Source organism: Macrobrachium rosenbergii, chromosome 50 (assembly GCF_040412425.1).
Source record: "Macrobrachium rosenbergii isolate ZJJX-2024 chromosome 50, ASM4041242v1, whole genome shotgun sequence".
In the NCBI taxonomy this organism is placed as follows: Eukaryota; Metazoa; Arthropoda; class Malacostraca; order Decapoda; family Palaemonidae; genus Macrobrachium; species Macrobrachium rosenbergii.
In genome coordinates this window covers 22752501-22772500 of record NC_089790.1, presented here as the reverse complement: position 1 = coordinate 22772500, position 20000 = coordinate 22752501, and the positions used below count along the sequence as shown (strand labels likewise).

The 20000-nt window shown below is 35.3% G+C and overlaps 1 long non-coding RNA gene across 1 annotated transcript in view; it reads left to right on the top strand.

Annotated features, from left to right (window-relative positions):
- Positions 1 to 20000, top strand: part of LOC136832881 (uncharacterized) — a 388835-nt gene that overhangs the window by 141686 nt on the left and 227149 nt on the right. Inside the window, exon 3 of the long non-coding RNA XR_010851347.1 lies at positions 19234 to 19279. This is a non-coding gene — a long non-coding RNA (uncharacterized lncRNA). The remainder of the gene's footprint in view (positions 1 to 19233; positions 19280 to 20000) is intronic.

The window sequence follows — 20000 nt, the reverse complement described above, 5'->3', positions numbered from 1 at the left end:
CATAAATTACCTAGCAATACGAAGGCACTCGACGATACAGTGACCTACGAAGGTCGCTGAGAGAGGGGAAGGTATTGGTGTTGCTGTTACCTGTCAGTTTCCTTGAAATGTTCCTTCTGTCGAGGACGGATGAGCCCATAGCGTTTTCAGAGATTTTGAGAAAGTTGTTCTTTTTTCCTTTCCCAACGTCGGACATTTTAATTAAGTCTTTCCTAAGGCTAAAGGAGATGACTTGAAATATATGGCCTCAGTTGAACCGAATCTTGCCTCTGTTGATATAAGCAGGGAATTAGGTATCTGGAAGTTTTTCGAATAATAAGCTGTAGCCGAGATTAATAGAATAATAGGGTAACAACAACGCAAGAAGATAGTTACAACAAATTTCAGTTGTTATAGTTATCAGGACCACCCCTTCAGTTCAAGGATATTAAACAAACAATCATATTTGCTTTTGCATTAGTACAAAAAATACATTTATTCTTAGCTACCTGAATGATTCTGCATTTCAATGAAATCCTTAGACCGGAAAACCCTTTACTAGTGTCCTCAGTGATAGAAATGAAATTAAAGGTTCAGCGGAGCAAAATAACTTAGCAGTGAAGATTAACACGCTATTGACAGACAATACATTTCATCATCAGCAGTACAACCATCAGAATCTTTTCCGTGTTAATTAACTTTAGCATTCATCAGGTAGAAATGCTTATTTCTCTGGTAAGTATCCAATGGAAATAAAATACACGAAGAAAAAAGTTATAATGCTGAAAAGCATTCAATAACGGTTGTGAGTGTGTGCATAAATGAAAACATCAAGTCATTTAAGTATTTCAAACAAAATATCCGATTCAACTATAGTTTTGCTTCAAATGAGATAATTAGGAATAATTAGGGGCAAATAAGACACCAACAGACCTCTGTAAAGCAAAGAGACAGAATGTGGTTGCAATGCAATAACCAATTCTGATGAGTCGCGGAATTGGCAGCAATAGCACTTACGTATAAAACCACAAAATTAAATAAAATTTCATGTCAATTTCTGTAAAAATATTCCTTCGGTAATATTTTAAAGAATAAGGAAGTAAAAATTGCATAAATCCAACTTTTTCTAAATTTTAGGTAATCAATTATGTCACGAGAGAGAGAGAGAGAGAGAGAGAGAGAGAGAGAGAGAGAGAGAGAGAGAGAGAGAGAGAGAGAGAGAGAGAGAGAGAGAATTTTCACCGGAAGACCTTTTGCCAAATATGATCTAATTCAGTGGTTCTTAACCTTTTCAGGGCCCGTACCCCTTGAAATCTCAGGAACTTTCCTCGTACCCCCATCCAATATAAGTACAATACAAACATATGAAAAGGATTAATGATACAAACCTTGCTGGCTATCTAGTCTCGTACCCTCAGGTTTAAGGTTTCGTACCCCTTGGGGGTACAGTTACCCCAAGTTAGGAACCACTGCTCTAATTGCATTACAAAACGAATAACTTTATAGTAGGGAATTCACAACAAACGTTCATGGGTACATGTCATTCGCATGCTATTATCAGAAGTGACAACTGCAACAGTTGCGAGCAGTAATTCTAACAGCACCTGTGGCGGGAGGAGGAGTCTTTTGCAATGAAACATCACATTCATAAAAGCAATTCAAATGACATATCAATATTTGACATTCGCTCACTGGAGTTGATTGTCTGAACAATGTCCAAACGTTAACAATGGCTGCAGTAAAACAAACTTCCATTGCCAATACATGCACGGACACACGTGTTTATTATATATATATATATATATATATATATATATATATATATATATATATATATATATATATATATATATATATATATATATATATATATATATATATATATATATATTGTGTGTGTGTATGTATAGTTTAAGTTTCATCAATGGATAAGTAAAAGTACGTAACTGCATCACATCCATTTGATGGAACGACATGAAGTTCATTTCGCAATAGTATTTAGTTAATAAAAGGTGTATTTGTAAGTCAGTAATGTAGTTTGTACATAATCACACAATAAAAGGAATTGATTTTTAGTAGGATTTACTTGGAAAGTTTCTGAATCATTTGTTACTTAAAATATAATACCTTTTTACATGATTTTTTGTCAGAAGACAGGAGTCTGTAGCACTAATCTGAAGTTCATTTTATTTATTTATGGCAACTGCCTCTTGAAATTGGCTCCGACCGTTTTTAGATTCCATAGACTGAAGTAATCTCCCCAGCCGTCTCTGTCACAAAGTAAATGTAGAATAACGTTACAGGGATCGTATCTCTCTTTTTATTTTATCTTAGACAAACAAGACACCAAAACACAGTCAAAGGTTCTGTTTGTAAGTGATTCTTTGACTTTGCACCCGTTGCACATTTGGAAAAACACCAGAATATTGGCCCTATATCTCTTGTCAATGTTTGTCTGTTTGCTCAAAACAAGACCAGTTGTTTACTGGAGTTGAAACATAGATAAATAAAGTAAAATAAGAATTTTAATGCTTAGCGTTTCTCGTAGATCAACGATTAGTTTTTTTAAACAATTCTTTCTATCGAAAAATTAGCTAAGAAAAACTTTAGAACAATAGATATTTTCAATCTTTTGGGCATTAATGTCACAGAATAACTGTATCAAAGTTTTGTTTTCTTTTTTCTCTGGCTTTCCTTCTATCATGCAAGCATTGGGAAATCTCGCGCACCATGGACAAGGCAATAAATGAATAAAAAATAATGTGGGCATGTTGGTCTTGAGGAAAATTCGTTTTTCTGTGACTGAATTTTATTTTTGCAATATATAAATCAACTGGGAGTCTATGTATAGAAACTTACTCGCATATTCTCTTCTCTTGGTCAAGTCATTTATGTCTTTTCCTCTTAAATAAATAGGCAGTTTCTTTCCCTTTTCAAGAATATTACGATGAATCAACGAGGCGGGGAATAAGATTCTTATTTAAGTTAAATATACTATTTCCACTTATGTTATAGGATCTTATATATGTAAGTTTTAGGTATAACAAAGGGTATAGGACATAAAGGCGAGCTGTGTCACTGTAGTTATGAATCGGTTTCAGAATACAACAGTTGCCTAATTAGGATATCAGTGGATATGAAAGTAATTTAATAACCGTAATTGTCTATTAAAAGTATTGCCATAGAGACATATCAAGTGAACATAAAATTGCAAAATCTAACGTAGTGCGCTCCCAATAATCTTGGAATTTCTGTGATGGAAATCTTGCTGCATTTGTGAGCTGGGAGCTACAGATAAGCGTTGATCGGCTGGGCTGGAGACAAGGAGAGAGCTTATGCTCAAGCAAATTATACAGTAAGCATCCAGAGATTCCATATCAAGAGAATCTTCACCTTCATAACTTTTTAATTTTTACTTATAAGAAGAAGGAAGACAAGGGATTAGACCACCATCAGATCCAGCCTTCGGATCAATCATAGTCTCGGGGACGCGTCCTACGCGCCCTTCTGAACACTAAAGAGGATTAGAAAGATGTTAATGCCCATCCAAGGCGGCTTTCGGCCGTCGCGTCAAAGGATTTAATTAAAGCCACACTTTTACGCTTTTAATCCCCGTCACCTCACTCGAAACTTGTTTGTCACGTAGGATTGGAAGTTCTAACCGTCTAGACTCTAGACCCATATAGCAGGTAACAAACAAGTCTAAAGGAAGGAAAAGGATAAACAAGTAAAAAATGCGCAGAAGTTTCTTCGGCGCAATCGAGTTTTCTGTTCAAGGCCACCGAAAATAGATCTATCTTTCGGCGGTCTCGGTATAATACTGTATGAGCCGCGGCCCATGAAACCTTAGCCACGGCCCAATGGTGGCCTTTCATGTATCGTTGCCAGAGGCACGATTATGGCTAACTTTAATTTTAAATAAAATAAAAACTACTGAGGCTAGAGGGGTGCAATTTTTTATGTTTGATGATTGGAGGGTGGATGATCAACATACCAATTTGCAGCCCTCTAGCCTCAGTAGTTTTCAAGACTGAGTCCGGACAGAGAAAGTGAGGACAGAAAAAAAGTGCGAAAAAATGTGCGGACAAAAAAAAGCACGGACGAACAGACAAAGCCGGCACAATAGTTTTCTTTGACAGAAAACTAAAACGACGAAAGAAGTAAAGGAATGGAAAGAGGATTAGTAAAATATAGAATACACCTCTTGAGAAAATCAGGTTAATATGGTAGGGTTACCATAAATGACTTTATCCATCCTTATATGGAATAATCTTTGTAATTTATGGCGATTAAGCCTTCGTTTTGCCTTAAATCTATAATCTAAGTATCATAATCTGTAGTCGGAATGGTAGCATGCAATAGATTTCTCCTTATTCTACTGTAAATGTAATAATATATGCCAAATTATAATTTTCCGATTTTAGCTTATACATCATATATCGACAATTAGTAAAACAAGATAGTTAAAATAACTAGTAACATTTGAACTTTAACATTTTAATCTGATTGAATGAATGATTTGGCTTTTGAATCCGGAATTGATAAGTTTTATTGTAATAGTTGCTGTGGTAAGTACACACAGTTATTACGGAAACGCTATTTAGAAAACTGAACTGAAATGGCAGGGCCTTATGTCTAAATCGTTGACTTAATATCAATTCTTAATAGGTTTGGGGTCATATTTTGTCATTTATCACAAGTTCAAGAGATGATTATTACATTTTATAGGCGGTAAGAGGTGAAAGCCTTGACTGATGTTCTCCTAAGGGTAGTCAGTGATGTCTTCTTTACCTCCAAAGCCATATTCCCGACCTGAAAGAATCTCTCTCTCTCTCTCTCTCTCTCTCTCTCTCTCTCTCTCTCTCTCTCTCTCTCTCATTATGCATTCATACAAACTTACATACAAACTTGCATACATACTGAGGTTGCCTCCGAAGTTGGGGGGTTGCCATCAGTGCACCTCGCGTGGTACACTGTAGGCATTACATAAGGGACTTTGCAGCGTTCCTTCGGCCAGTAGCTGCAACCCCTTTCATTCCTTTTACTGTACCTCCGTTCATATTCTCTTCCTTCCGTCTACCTTTCCGCCCTCTCTAACAGTTGTTTCAAAGTGCAACTGCGAGATTTTCCTCCTGTTACATCTTTCAAGCCATCTTACTATCAATTTCCATTTCAGCGCTGAATGACCGCACAGGTCCCAGCGCTAGGCCTTTGACCTAAATACTATATTCTATTCTACTGAGGGTGCACGTAAAGCTGAGAAAATATAAATCGCAGAATTTAAAATTAAGCTACTGAAATGCCGGTTTATGAAGTGCTTATTGTCGATAAGATGAGAAATGCAAAATCAATACTTTATGAGAAGCTTACGACATCTTTGAAACGATACAAAAATATTTGGCGTCTGTAAAGGATAGTTTGGGAAATGGAATAATGCGGAAGTTATCCCCTGCGTAGAGAAGAAGGGGAACCCAGAAAGCAGCAGTAAAAGTGGTACAACAACAAACCCTAAATACTCTGAGAGAGAGAGAGAGAGAGAGAGAGAGAGAGAGAGAGAGAGAGAGAGAGAGAGAGAGAGAGAGTACATGAAACATGAAAGCAAATGGAGCAGTGTATGCAGAGGGAGATCAGGATGATGGTAAAAGGGGATTTTGTGTCTGTGTATGAAGCAACTCTGAAGTTATGGAAGTTCGTGGCTTTGAAGTTTATGGAAGTTCGTTACATAGAGGATTCACGCTTAGCCGAGCTGTTAGAGATTGTAAAAGAGTGAATGTGGTTGTCACTTTTTTCTCTGATGAAGCCATCTTCTCTTTGGAAGTAAACATGTTACGTAATGTTGAAGGTATTACCTAAGCTCACATCGGCGTTCATTTTTATTTTTATTTTGAATTTTTTTTATCACGCGGTTCATTTTGTTTGAAGATCTGCCTTTAAATATATGTTTTAGATAATGTCCATTGCAATCTTTCTTTAAGATATTCCTTCAGTGTGATTCGGTAAATTTTAATAAATCGTTAAAAAATTTTGGTTTCCAAATTTTTTCCCAGTATAAGTATTGGATATCAGTTAGACTGAGGTATATAGTATTTTGAACTATGTCGACAAAACATTTTGCTAATGTATTTGTTAAAATTGTTGTTAAAAACAAAATGGGCCAACAAAATCAAAGAAATTACATTTTTTGAGAAAAACATTTTTCTGAGAAGAAGCCTACATTTTTTTAGAAAAACATTATTTGGAGAAATACATTTTTTGAGAAAAATTTTTTTGGAGAGAATGTTTAAAAAAAAAAACATATACTGATAACGTTCTCTTCGCGTTAGTAGAATTTAGAACTGAAAGAGATTTGGGTTCAAAGAGAGATTAGATTTTTCCTCAAAATGCATATATAACCATTTTTAGTTTTCTGTAAAAGAAAACTATTGTTCCGGCTTTGTCTGTCCGTCCGCACTTTTCCTGTCCGCAATTTTTCTGTCCACACTTTTTTTCTTTTTCTGTCCGCCCTCAGATCTTAAAAACTACTGAGGCTACAGGGCTGCAAATTGGTATGTTGATCATCCACCCTCCAATCATCAAACATAAAAAATTGCACCCCTCTAGCCTCAGTAGTTTTTATTTTATTTAAGGTTAAAGATAGCTATAATCGTGCGACTGGCATCAATATATGACAGGCCACCACCAGGCCTTGGTTAAAGTTCATGGGCGGCATTTCATACAGTATTATACCGAGACCACCGAAAGGTAAATTCATTTTCGGTGACCTTGATTATACTCTGTACAGGAAACTCGATTGAGCCGAAGGAACTTCGGCGCATTTTTTACTTGTTTAAGATGGGCTTTCAGAATAGAGCATATGTAAAGAGTACTCAAAGGATTTGTCTTCCAGGCTTGATTGTCAATGCAGAATGCTACTCATTTTTTCATTCATACATTTCGATCTGCATATATGTATGGATACAGCTCCTGTATATAAAATTTGTCATCATGAAAATCGTGACAATCATATTGCAGATAAATAAACAAGCATTGTTTGATGCTAAAGGAATTTTGTTTTCTTACAAACGTGTAAATGTTGGAGACTTAAAAAGAATTTCATACCTTTATGCTGTTAGGGGAGTACTCGCACAAAATTCAAACTATTTCACCAGATTTGAACAGCCAGCAAACTATACGAACAAATACAAGAAGTAAAGAACATATATCAAACTGTTTAATGAAAACAGATAATCGCGTTGATCTTACCCTTTGGATACTAAGGCAAAGATGAAAATAGGGAAATGTAAAAAAAAAAAAAAAAAATAGAAAAAACAACAAAGAATTTCTCCTAATATTGGATTTTCTTTCCTTTTGTATCCGTAATGGAATTCTGTGGTTGGAATTCACCTGAAAATATTATATCTCAAAACCTAAATGAACTCTTTCTGGTAATTGGATGAAAACGAACATGATACATTTTTCTGGTTAGTTTTTCCATCTTTTGGAAGTATGGAATTTGAGGCATTCAGAAGTAAAATTATTCCAAGTATTAGGACCATAGACAATTTCCATTTTTTATTCCGCAGTTCACTTAAGATAAAAGATTATGTTAATAAACATGTAGCGTGAATTTTTAGTTTTCTGTAAAAGTAAAATATTATGCAGGCTTTGTCTGTCCGTCCGCAATTTATTCTATCTGCACTTTTTCCGTCCGCACTTTTACTGTCCGCCCTCAGATCTTAAAATTACTGAGGCTAGAGGGCTGCAAATTGGTATGTTGATCATCCACCCTTCAATCATCAAGCATACCAAATTGCAGCCCTCTAGCCTCAGTGCTTTTATTTTATTTAAGGTTAAATTTAGCCACAATCATGGTTATGGTAGCGATATGGGATAGGCCACCACCCGGCCTTGGTTAAAGTTTCATGGGCAGCGGCTCATACAGCATTCTACCGAGACACGGAAAGATAGACGTATTTTCGGTGGCCTTGATTACACGCTGTAGCGCCTGTACAGAAAACTCGATGGCGCCGAAGAAACTTCGGCGTATTTTTTACTTATTTTGTGTAGATGGTAATTTTTTTACCTTTTCGCTCACGATTTTGGTGTCTTATAGAGAAAGGCTTTGGGTACAACAACAACAACAACAACAACAACAACAACAATAATAATAATAATAATAATAATAATAATAATAATAATAATAATAAATGGAAATGGTAATTAATCTAAGTTTGTTCTAAAATATTCCATTCATTCACAAGACGAAGGTGATAGCTGATTATTTAGCTCTTCAGTACAGACACGCACACATGCAGAGAGAGAGAGAGAGAGAGAGAGAGAGAGAGAGAGAGAGAGAGAGAGAGAGAGAGAATACTGGTGGATAAATATGCTAGTACTACTCATGCTTCCTGCTAAACTATCATCATAAAACAAAAAGAAAAGTCAGTTAAAGAAATGCAAAATACCGAGTTAGATTTTCTTAATTTGTAATTTACCTTTTGATTGCTCTCCCATATCTAAACTAGACGATACCTTTAGAACTGGTTGTTTGAAATTTGTAAAACTAAAACCATTAAAAACACGTATAAAATGAGCCAAACTTTCTTCGGCGCAATCGAGTTTTCTGTACATCGCATAATCAAGGCCACCGAAAACAGATCTATCTTTCGGTGACCTCTGTATAATGTATGAGCCGCAGCCCATGAAACTTTAACCCCGGCCCAGTGGTATGTTTGTGTTTTATATTAAATAGATATATATTTGCAATATCATGTCTGGCTCTATCCTCTTTCCAATTACTAAGTATTGATGAGAATATATCATGGATTTAAAAAATATCTTTTATTAAATTAACTAGCACAAATATAAGTACACAAATAAAGGAGGCAAAATGAACCTGAAAAGACTATCTAAGTATACATTACTGAATTTTAAATAAGTCCAAAATACTATATGTAACATATGGGCAAAGAAAGAAAGTTACAACAGACAGAAAAAATAAGCAAGTCATATACAATGTAACAAATATCGGAGAGAAGGTACTTTCAAAAAGATAGAATTATCATATCAGAAAAGAATCAATGTTAAGTAATTATTACAAATGGCAAAATAACTACAACACATACAAGTCACAAATATTAAGTTTCGAAGTAAATGCATGAACAGACATTTAAGTAAATACAGCAAGTTAAACAATAAAGCAAACTACACATAAATGGCCCATGTATTGTGGCAATAATGCAAGTACTGGTAATTGATTAGTAATGAATTTTGAGTGAATACTTTTCCAACTCTGGTTTAATTAACTTTTGTAAATAACTATGTTTTATGAAATGCACAAAAAAATATTGTAACAACAATGTTCTTTTCATCCTGAGCTTCTAAACCTTTTGAACATTAATTGGAATCATATTAATAAGATAACACTGATAGCTATGAAAATAAAGCAAACTGATTGTGCCTGTATTTCCGTGTATAACAAATAAGGTGAAATTTTTAAATATAGTTAATTCTGATAAAATCATGAGTATGAATGTAGCAGTTATCATCAAGATATTATGTGATGCAATTACTGTGCTTTTTAATAAGACACAGCCCTATGAGATTGACAAAATAAATGATAAAAATAACGGAATTCCCAGCTATCACATCAGAGATCAAACATCTATTTCTGTACACACACACACACATACACATATACACACATAAAAACGATGAGGAACATGGAAAGGAATGAATGAATGAACTGTCGAGACAAAAGGGTCGATTATCACTAAGAAAAGATGTTTTAGAAAATGACGGTTACATAGTCTGGTAACAGAATCCCGAAGGCGTTCTCCACCGTCCTGCGTGCCCTACTTGGGGACAACGTGAGGTTGACGTAACTCGGTAACGCACATTACACATACGTTATAGGCACGTCGGTGTTACGTGCTCTGCCACGCACTACTTTTGGCTGTGCCGCTGCTTGTCGGGCCACTTCTGGTAAGCGTCATGTCACGCTTACCCAGTGCATACATTTGCGGCGCTCTATAATACGCTTGCTTTGCGCACATCGGCCCATGTCATGTATCCAATTGGGCTGGGCAGGGCTTATTCATCTTGCGTATGGTCACGTTTCACAATTTTCCCCCGTGTGTGGGCATGTGTTCCTTGATATGTGATGTGTGAACTTAGCATAGTGAATCTTATGTACATATCCCTAGAGGCCTTTCATCTCCCTAAGAAACTGTGATACCAGTAACAAGAAGTAAAAAATGCGCTGAAGTTTCTTCGGCACAATCTATTTTGCTGTACAGCATATAATGCTATATGAAACTCTCAGCTATGACCGGACAGTGCTCAGTTGCTCTGCAGGTGCGGTCACTTGAAGGTGCGTCGGGACTTCTCCGGAGAGCGCTGCCAGACACACAATCCATGGTTAAACTTAACCTTAAATAAAATAAAAACCACTGAGGCAAGAGGGCTGCAATTTGGCATGTTTGATGATTGGAGGGTGGATGATCAACATATCAATTTGCAGCCTTCTAGCCTCTGTAGTTTTTAAGATCTGAGGCGGACGGACAGACAAATAGCCATCTCAATAGTTTTCTCTTATAGAAAAGTAAAAAGAAGCACGATGACTGACATTAAAGCTGTCCTCACGAACAAATGAAATTTTCTGTAGACGTCCTCAGACTGCATTACGAGGAAACCATGAACCATTTATCTTTTAAAGATATGGCGTCGCCCAGTACCAAGCATGTGTGAGGGAATTTGAAGGACTTTAGTGCTATTTAATAGATACCTCTCGTCCAATTTTCTCGGGAGAACACTTTGGTTTTGGTTTATTGCCACAGCTGCAGGTCATTTGCTCTTTCCCAGCGTGTTACACAAGTACTGAGAGGGTGAAGCATGGTTCGAATTTTGTTTTAGAAATGTAGTGGGGAATTCTAAGCGAAATATAGAATTGGCTTCTATTGAGTTCGGATTATTTCTTCTTTTAAAGATTAATCATTAAATAGTATATATTAAATAAACCCAAGGGAATATTTTCAGTTGTGGATTAAGAGGTTTTATGGCATTTGAAAGTCAAAGAGAACAAAATAAGATGCTGAGAGAGAGAGAGAGAGAGAGAGAGAGAGAGAGAGAGAGAGAGAGAGAGAGAGAGAGAGACAGGAAATATGGAAGTCTCTTACATAAATAGAAAGGAGAAAGGGTGGAGCAAGTGTGGGGCGTATAAAAGAGAAAATTTCGTTTGTGAAAACGAAGCAAATCACGTCCAAAAAAGAAAGGAGAAAGTGCGCAAATTTGTAGGAATGTCTTTCCGGCAACGCATACGTAAAACTGAAAAAAGAAGGAAGTGCAACTAATTTGGGTTTATTCAATTAATTCGGCCATTCATTTAGCCTGGCAAAAGATTTCGGAGGCTCTGGTGCGACAAGAACGACAGCAAAATGGGAAAAGAATGAAGTAGTAAAGGCGTCATGAAAAGACTTTAACAGAGTCTAAGAACCTGAATTTGGGATGCAGGTTAGAGGAGAAAGTGCAGTCCATGTGGTGATGAAGTTTTCCTGTTAGAGTTGCGAAAGTTTTGTTCGCATAACAAGGATTCGACATTGCTTCGGCGTGTTTCAGAAGGCTGGAGCTATAGTATCTAGTTTATGTATGTGTATACACACACACACACACACACACACACACACCCACATATATATATATATATATATATATATATATATATATATATATATATATATATATATATATGAATATATTATATATGTATGCATGTATATATATATATATATATATATATATATATATATATATATATATATATATATATATATATATATATATGTATACAGTATATATGTATGTACATATATATGTATCTATATATATATATATATATATATATATATATATATATATATATATATATATATATATATATATATAGATATAAAAATGAACTTCTTTCTCTCTACAGTTATCACAAACAATGTGCAAAACACATTGCATAATTGAAATGAGCAAAATGAAAATTTCCAGTAACTCGCTGCCTCATGAAACATTCCTCTACACAGCTGTGAATCTTTAATTGCCACCAGACTATCCACTCTATAGAAGAAAATCAAAGTATCAGTAAATGTATTTTCTTTTCTTTATACGGATGTTTTTCTCCTTCCATGGCAAACTTGGTATGGTTTTCTTTCTGGCTTCCGCTTTTTTAAACCCATAAATCCATATTGTACAGCCCTGCGTCTAGCTATGTCCTTCCTTTTATTTCCCAGTGGTAGAAACGTGTGTCCCCGTGTCGTATCGCAAAGGCCAGTGGTGTCAATGTTTGTTTGTTGGTAGTCTTTGAAAGATGTGAGATTATCACCTTTTCAGGATGTACATATTGTTGTTTAAATGCTTTGTATTATAACTAATGTAAATCGTTGCTTTTTGCGCTTATGCAAATGATTAGAGAAAGAAGCATATTGGATAAAAACATGAACCAGTTTAAAGTCTCTCCTGAAGCCATTCATGCCGAATGGCCATGAGTTTTACCACTGCACTATTAACGAGACTGGAATCTTATATATATATATATATATATATATATATATATATATATATATATATATATATGTATGTATGTATGTATGTATGTATGTATGTATGTATGTATGTATGTATGTATGTATGTATGTATGTATGTATGTATGTATGTGTGTGCACGAGTTTGTATGTGTGTGTGTACGCGTGAGTTTTTATTTATTATGCATGTAGTCACATATATCTCAAGGGATATGTTACTAGGCCTTGACCTAGTTCAGATGAAATAAACAATAAATAAGTAAATGAATAAACAAACAGATAAATAAATAAATAAATGGATAAATATATAAAAGAATAGAATTAAATAAACAAACGTATAAACAATCAAATAAAGACGTATATAAATAAACACGCTCCAAGTCCTCCCCATTTTTTGTTGGAAAAGAAGGAACCTTAAATACAACGACCTTTACGAAGAAGAGTTAAGGAGCCACAATTTAATTTAGCGCCAAGTAAAGTCAAGATAAGCTGACATGCCCTCAGGGATGGAACCCGGCGAGGACAGGGCACGTGTTGAAGAACCCTTTTCTTGCTGAAGAATGTAGGGCGTTGTTAAGGGAAAACAGAGAGAGAGAGAGAGAGAGAGAGAGAGAGAGAGAGAGAGAGAGAGAGAGAGAGAGAGAGAGAGAGAGAGAATTAAAAAATGGGATGATTAAGGAAGTGTGAGAGAGAGAAAAGGAGACAGACAGACAGCTAAATGATGAGAGACAGACAAACAGGCAGACAGACACACAGATAGACAAATGATGAGAGAGAGAGAGAGAGAGAGAGAGAGAGAGAGAGAGAGAGAGAGAGAGAGAGAGAGAGAGAGAGAATTAAAAATATAGGATGATTATGGAACTGAGAGAGAGGGAGAGAAGGAGACAGACAGACAGACAGACAAATAATGAGAGAGAGAGAGAGAGAGAGAGAGAGAGAGAGAGAGAGAGAGAGAGAGAGAGAGAGAGAGACCTTACAGGCCTTACAGACCTTACGGTTCGTTCTGGTTGCCCCAGGTCCCTCAGTGTAAGGCACCTTTGATGTCTACCAGAGAATTGCTAATGCATCTTCCGGTATATTTTGTATCTTCCAATCTTGGATGGTCTGGGATGCAGCTTAGATATTTGTCGAGCTTATTCTTAAACACATCTACGCTCACTCCTGATATGTTCCTCAGATGAGCTGGTAATGCACTGAATAATCGCTGCATTATTGATGCTGGTGCGTAGTGGATTAATGTCCTGTGTGCTTTCCTTAGTTTTCCTGGTATAGTTTTGGGCACTATTAATCTACCTCTGCTTGCTATTTCTGATATTTTTAGCTCCATGGTGTTTTCGGTAATTCCTTGTATCTGTTTCCATGCCTGTATTATCATGTAGCATTTTCTTCTCCTTCCGAGACTATATAATTTTAAGAATTGTAGTCTTTCCCAGTAGTCTAGGTCCTTAACTTCTTCTATTCTAGCTGTAAAGGACCTTTGTACACTCTCTATTTGTGCAATATCCTTTTGGTAGTGTGGGTACCATATCATATTGCAATATTCAAGTGGAGTACTTACTTACCTTTTATAAAGCATAATCATGTGTTCGGCTTTTCTTGTTTTGAAGTGCCGGAACAACATTCCCATCTTTGCTTTGCATTTTGCCAATAGTATTGCTACTTGATCATTGCATAACATATTCCTATTCAGCATCACACCAAAGTCTTTAACTGCTTCCTTATTTGTGATTGTCTCGTTATTAGGTCCCTTATATGCATATAGCATTCCTTCTTTATCACCATAATTTACTGATTCAAATTTATCAGAGTTAAATATCATCCTATTTACCTCTGCCCATTCATATATTTTGTTTAGGTCTCTTTGTAGCGAGTTTCTATCTTCATCACAAGTAATTTCTCTACTTATTCTTGTGTCATCGGCGAAACTTCTCACTACCGGGTCCTTAACATTACTGTCTATGTCTGCAATCATAATAACAAACAGCAATGCAGCTAACATCGTACCTTGTGGCACACCGGATATTACCTTAGCTTCATCCGATTTCTCATCGTGTGCAATCACTGTCTGTTTTCTTGTTACGCAAAAATTCTTTTATCCATCTTCCTACTTTGTCCACAATATTATGCCTTCTAATTTTTTTTGCTAAAATATTATGGTCTACCTCGTTAAAAGCTTTTGCAAAGTCTAGGTAAACCACATCTGTATCATTTTCCTTTATCATATTTTTATATATGTTTTCATGGTGGACTAACTATTGGGTTTGTGTACATTTTCCAGGCACAAAACCATGTTGTCCTATATTAAACAAACTATTTTTCATTAAATGTTTCATTATATTTTTCTTCATTACCCTTTCATACACTTTCATAATATGTGATGTTAGACTCACAGGCCTATTTACTTGCCTCTAGTCTTAATCCACTTTTGAAAATAGGGGTAATATATGCTAATTTATGTTCATCATAAATCTTGCCTGTATCTACATTTTGTCTTAATAATACTGCGAGCGGCTTTGCGATAGAATGAACTACTTTCTTTGAGAGAGAGAGAGAGAGAGAGAGAGAGAGAGAGAGAGAGAGAGAGAGAGAGAGAGAGAGAGAGAGCGAGCGAGCCAGACAGGCAGACAAACAAATGATGAGAGGGAGCGAGAAAGAAAGGTTAGGTTAAGTTAGGTTAGGTTAGAAATATAAAAAAAACTTATAACATTGAGATTAAAATCGTAAAAGAATTAGCAAATATCCTTAGAAGCAATTCAGTGATACTGCAATATAAGTAACTTGAAGGATTTTTTATCTTTTGAAGAAACAGAAACACTCATACAGTATAACACCGAGGAGCTCAGATTTTCTTAGCTGCTCAGTCAGTCACTTAGATCATCTTATTCATTATGTAAATAAGCTAGGCGTAGAGTTTTCCTTTGAATCTTGCAAGTCAAATATCTCTTTCATCAGTATGGAAAATATTTGCATAATTTTCTTCATACACCTCATGTTGATAATTCATTTACTACCAAGAGAATCCCAGATCACAGTTTAGGCTTGATATGGCCTTGATAAAAATTAAAATTAATTTACACTTCAAAAAATTCTGCAATGGAAATAGGATATGAGTTCATAATGCAATATTTTCCACATTAGGTTAAAACACACACACACGCAAACTGTCTATCTTCATGTCACCAAACGTTCTCCATTAACACATATTACCCTTAGCCCAGTACATAATTCAGCAAATACGTTTATTCACTGCTATCTCATCAGAAATACAGGATTTCATAATAAGTAAGGAAAATATTTGCTGGAAAGGTTCCCATTCTAATTTTCATGACAGAAAACAGAGGCAGTTGGACACACAGACCTATAATACTGTACTTGTCGAGCTTCCATTGAGGCTACTCCCGTAAAATACCAAGAGAAGTGAAAATCACTGTACAATTTAGAGAGAAATGCCAGGTATCTTGGGTGCATAAGCCTATTTATTATCTAGGGTTTTATTTTGCCAGTGAAATCTGAAATAGGCCAGAGCATTAGGCTTCTTTTTCAAGCAGATTGTTCATAAGATGTACTTTTTGTATTGAGTCATACAAATAAACTGATAAATATAATATTCATTGGTCAATAATCAGGATATTTGTCACCTAAAGGGTAAAATAATTTAGATAATCGAAAGTAACATAAGTTAGGTTCAGATGACTCACGTCTCTCTATCTCTTCGACGTGGACCCTTTAACAAAAAAAAAAAAAAAAAAAAAAAAATGCCGTCCGGTGCCGGTTTCTTTTCCCGGCCTCTCCTCTCCTCTGCTCTCCTCTCCTTCTTCCACAAACCGTCCCATTTTACGAGAGCAGCCGAGCGAATTCAAAAAGGCATGAATGGAATCGTCATGCAAAAGAATTATATAAAAGTTAAGCGGAACAACCCGGTGGTTTTTTTCCTGCCGTCCTTGCCAGACAGTCATTGGTTTTTGGAAGCCTCTGTGTCAACAGAAACAATGGCGATGCGAGGATCTCTCCTTTGTGACGTGAATTGCAACGTTTGCTCAGTGGCGATTTACGTATGGTTACAAATGTAGAGAGATGGATCGTATAGTTGTGCGAAGATTGTGCAGATAAATAGATAAATATACAGTGTATATATATATATATATATATATATATATATATATATATATATATATATATATATATATATATATATATATATAGAGAGAGAGAGAGAGAGAGAGAGAGAGAGAGAGAGAGAGAGAGAGAGAGAGAGAGAGATGAGGAAACCTGATGTTGGAATCACAGAAAATATCCATCTAGAGTTTTCAGACAACTGGTATGAGCATCTATCGTATATATCCTTATGAATTCATCAAACTACACTATTATGTTAACAAAGGAATTCATTCGTTGCCGTAATTTCAGTATTCACTTCTTATATCTGTCATTTAAGTAAACAAAATATATTGGAAAAATGTGATATAAATATAGAATTCAAAAATATTTTACAATATCGTAAAAAAATAATTACCGTTAGACATATACCGGACAAATTATTCTGGATCCAGCTCTGCTAATACTCAACACATGTATATTGAGCAAAAAAACATACATATGTAAATACAGTTCCTGGTATTTCCCGTAACGGAACGTAAATATATATTTCTTTCTTTTTTCCCTTCTTTTTTGAAATCTTTCGTTTAATTATCATCCTCCCACAATGGTTTTTTGTAATTTTTAAAAATGAAAATAGTCTTATTTTTATATTTGGGTTTATTTCAGGTGCAACATGACTAGCTCGATCGTTTTTTTAAACATTTGTTAACTCCAGGAAACTTTCTATATTTCGGAATCTCGTGCATTATATGCAGAACTGCATATATAAAGCAATTCAGGGCACCTTGAATGCCAAGTGTCTTACAGAATGCAAATTTCTCATGTGCCTCAACAGAGGTCCGTGGTGTGACATGAATTCTTGTAACTGTAGAAAATGAAAAAATATTTGACATTCCGTTGGAAGTTGACTCACATCTTTGCTGTGATACGTGTAAGAGAGAAACGAAGACGTCTCGTTGTTGAATAAGTTATTCTGACCATCTTTGCAAAAGTTAATTTGAAGTGGTCGACGGAATGAAAAGCAATTCTTTCGATATAACAAAACTACCTCAGAAGTCTTCAATGGGAAGGCAGTGATATAATTATCAATGAAAATTTCATGTCATTTCTAATTATAGGACATGGGCTTATTGCAACAACATCCATGATTGTAAACAGTTATTTCAGTATGGCAATATGTCCTTTGTAATTCATGATAGATAACCTATACTTTAAACTTGTTTTATTCGTTTAAGTTTATTTTGTTGAAATTTCTTTCAAGCATTGCAATTTTTGGTCTGTTCATAGTAAACTCATTGCTAAATACTTTTTTAAGGGGATTGATTTTTCACATCCTTATATTTATAAAACCTTGCTACCTTCTCAGAATGTTATTATTAATTTGTTTAATTTTATTTGGATATAGTAATCGCTCTTTTATCCATTTATTTTCCGAATAACTTTATAAAACGCACAACTCTCCTTCGACATACGTCAGCATTGGTAAACTGCTTTATTACTCATCCATAAGCAGGGCCAAGTTACTTCCTACTCTAATGAAGGTCATATCAATTTTTGAGTAAGGGAGTGTCGACGACACAAATGTCCTTCATGTTTCTGAGTGAATTAACTCACACACACACACACACATATATAAGTCAGGTGAAATAGTTATATAATCTGTCATTGTAAGACTTGTGTAAGACTGCGCCGACAGAACGACAGACAGACAGACGAAATCCAAGACGTGTCCTTCAAAGTTTCTGTCTGACATTTTAATCGAAGAGAGATTCTTTGGAAATAGAATGATATTTTACCTGTTCTACATCGTGGCAGACAAAAGTGAACAATAAATTTAACTTGCACGAGACTTTAAATAAAAACACAACGGCTGTCTAAAAAAACATTATTCAGTTGGTGTAGATAATATCAAAAGACTTTATTCACTTATTCACGTTACATGCGTCCTGTTAAGATATAGCAGATTTGTGACGTGAATAGGATCTTTCATGTTGAGGTGTTATTTAAAATCAACACTATCTTTGTTATGTATTATTAATTAGTGATTCCAGTGAAGAAACTACTTGTCTTCTGTTTTTCGATCACTGGAGCTGACAATATTTTAAAAGTTTTTTCAAACAAATCATAAAAGAAGTATGTTCCTCTAGTTGAAAAATAGAAATGAAGTATATTTAGAGATGTTTTGCGTTTTGGAATGATAGTGTAACTGATTTATTATGCTGAAGTGTTCTTTAAAATCAACAAAAGAAAAGATTCATAAACTAATGCTTCACGCCTCAAAGAAGCGCAAATTTGAATTGGCAATAGAAATTTTACTTTTCAGCACAGGTTCAACGACACATAAATGTTAGTATAAGCTACAATGAGGTTAAACATTTGGAGATGTAAACAGTATTAATAATGACCCAAATGTATGAAAATACAAATTATCGTAAAGAACAAGGAAATCAGAATACATTGTTAAATGTTTCGTTCTAATAAGACATTTCCAAGGAAACTGGTAATAAGCAGCACATGCGAACATACAAATGGATAAAGAGTAGTCGAGTTAAGCCTTCCAGACGACAAAAGCTGTACATGTTATTTATAATACTTCTTTTTCGACAGGTACCTGGTGTCACACCTGCATTAGTTGCGAATGGAAAAGTCACAGGTAAGCAATTTCTTGTTTTTTGTGTTTTGTTTTTGTTTAATTTTAGTGAAAACTATTGTGCCGGCTTTGTCTGTCCGTCCGCACTTTTTTCTGTCTGCACTTTTCCTCTGTGCCCTCAGATCATAAAAACTACTGAGGCTAGAGGGCTGAAAATTGGTACGTTGATCATCTACCCTCCAATCATCAAACATACCAAATTGCAGCCCTCTAGCCTCTGTATTTTTTTTTATTTTATTTAAGGGCAAAGTTAGCCAGAATCGTGCTTCTGGCAACGATATAGGTCAGGCCACCATAGGGCCTTGTTTAAAGTTTCATGGGCCACGGCTCATACAGCATTATAGCGAGACCACGAAAGATAGATCTATTTTCGGTGGCCTTGATTATACGCTGTACAGAAAACTCGATTGCGCCGAAGAAACTTCGCTGCATTTTTTACTTCTTTTTTATCAAAAACAAAATTATCTTTGACCTCAAGAGGGGAGACTCATCTGTGATGTAACAATGATTAATCTTCTCTTGATACATGCTCTCTCTCTCTCTCTCTCTCTCTCTCTCTCTCTCTCTCTCTCTCTCTCTCTCTCTCTCTCTAAACACACACGCGTACTCACGTACAAGAGTTAATGACAAATTACTGTTAAAACTGAATTCAGAGTCAGCAAAGGTTGCCCATTAGAAAACAATTATGAAGTAAAGAGTAGCATTATATTTCCGAAACATTTGT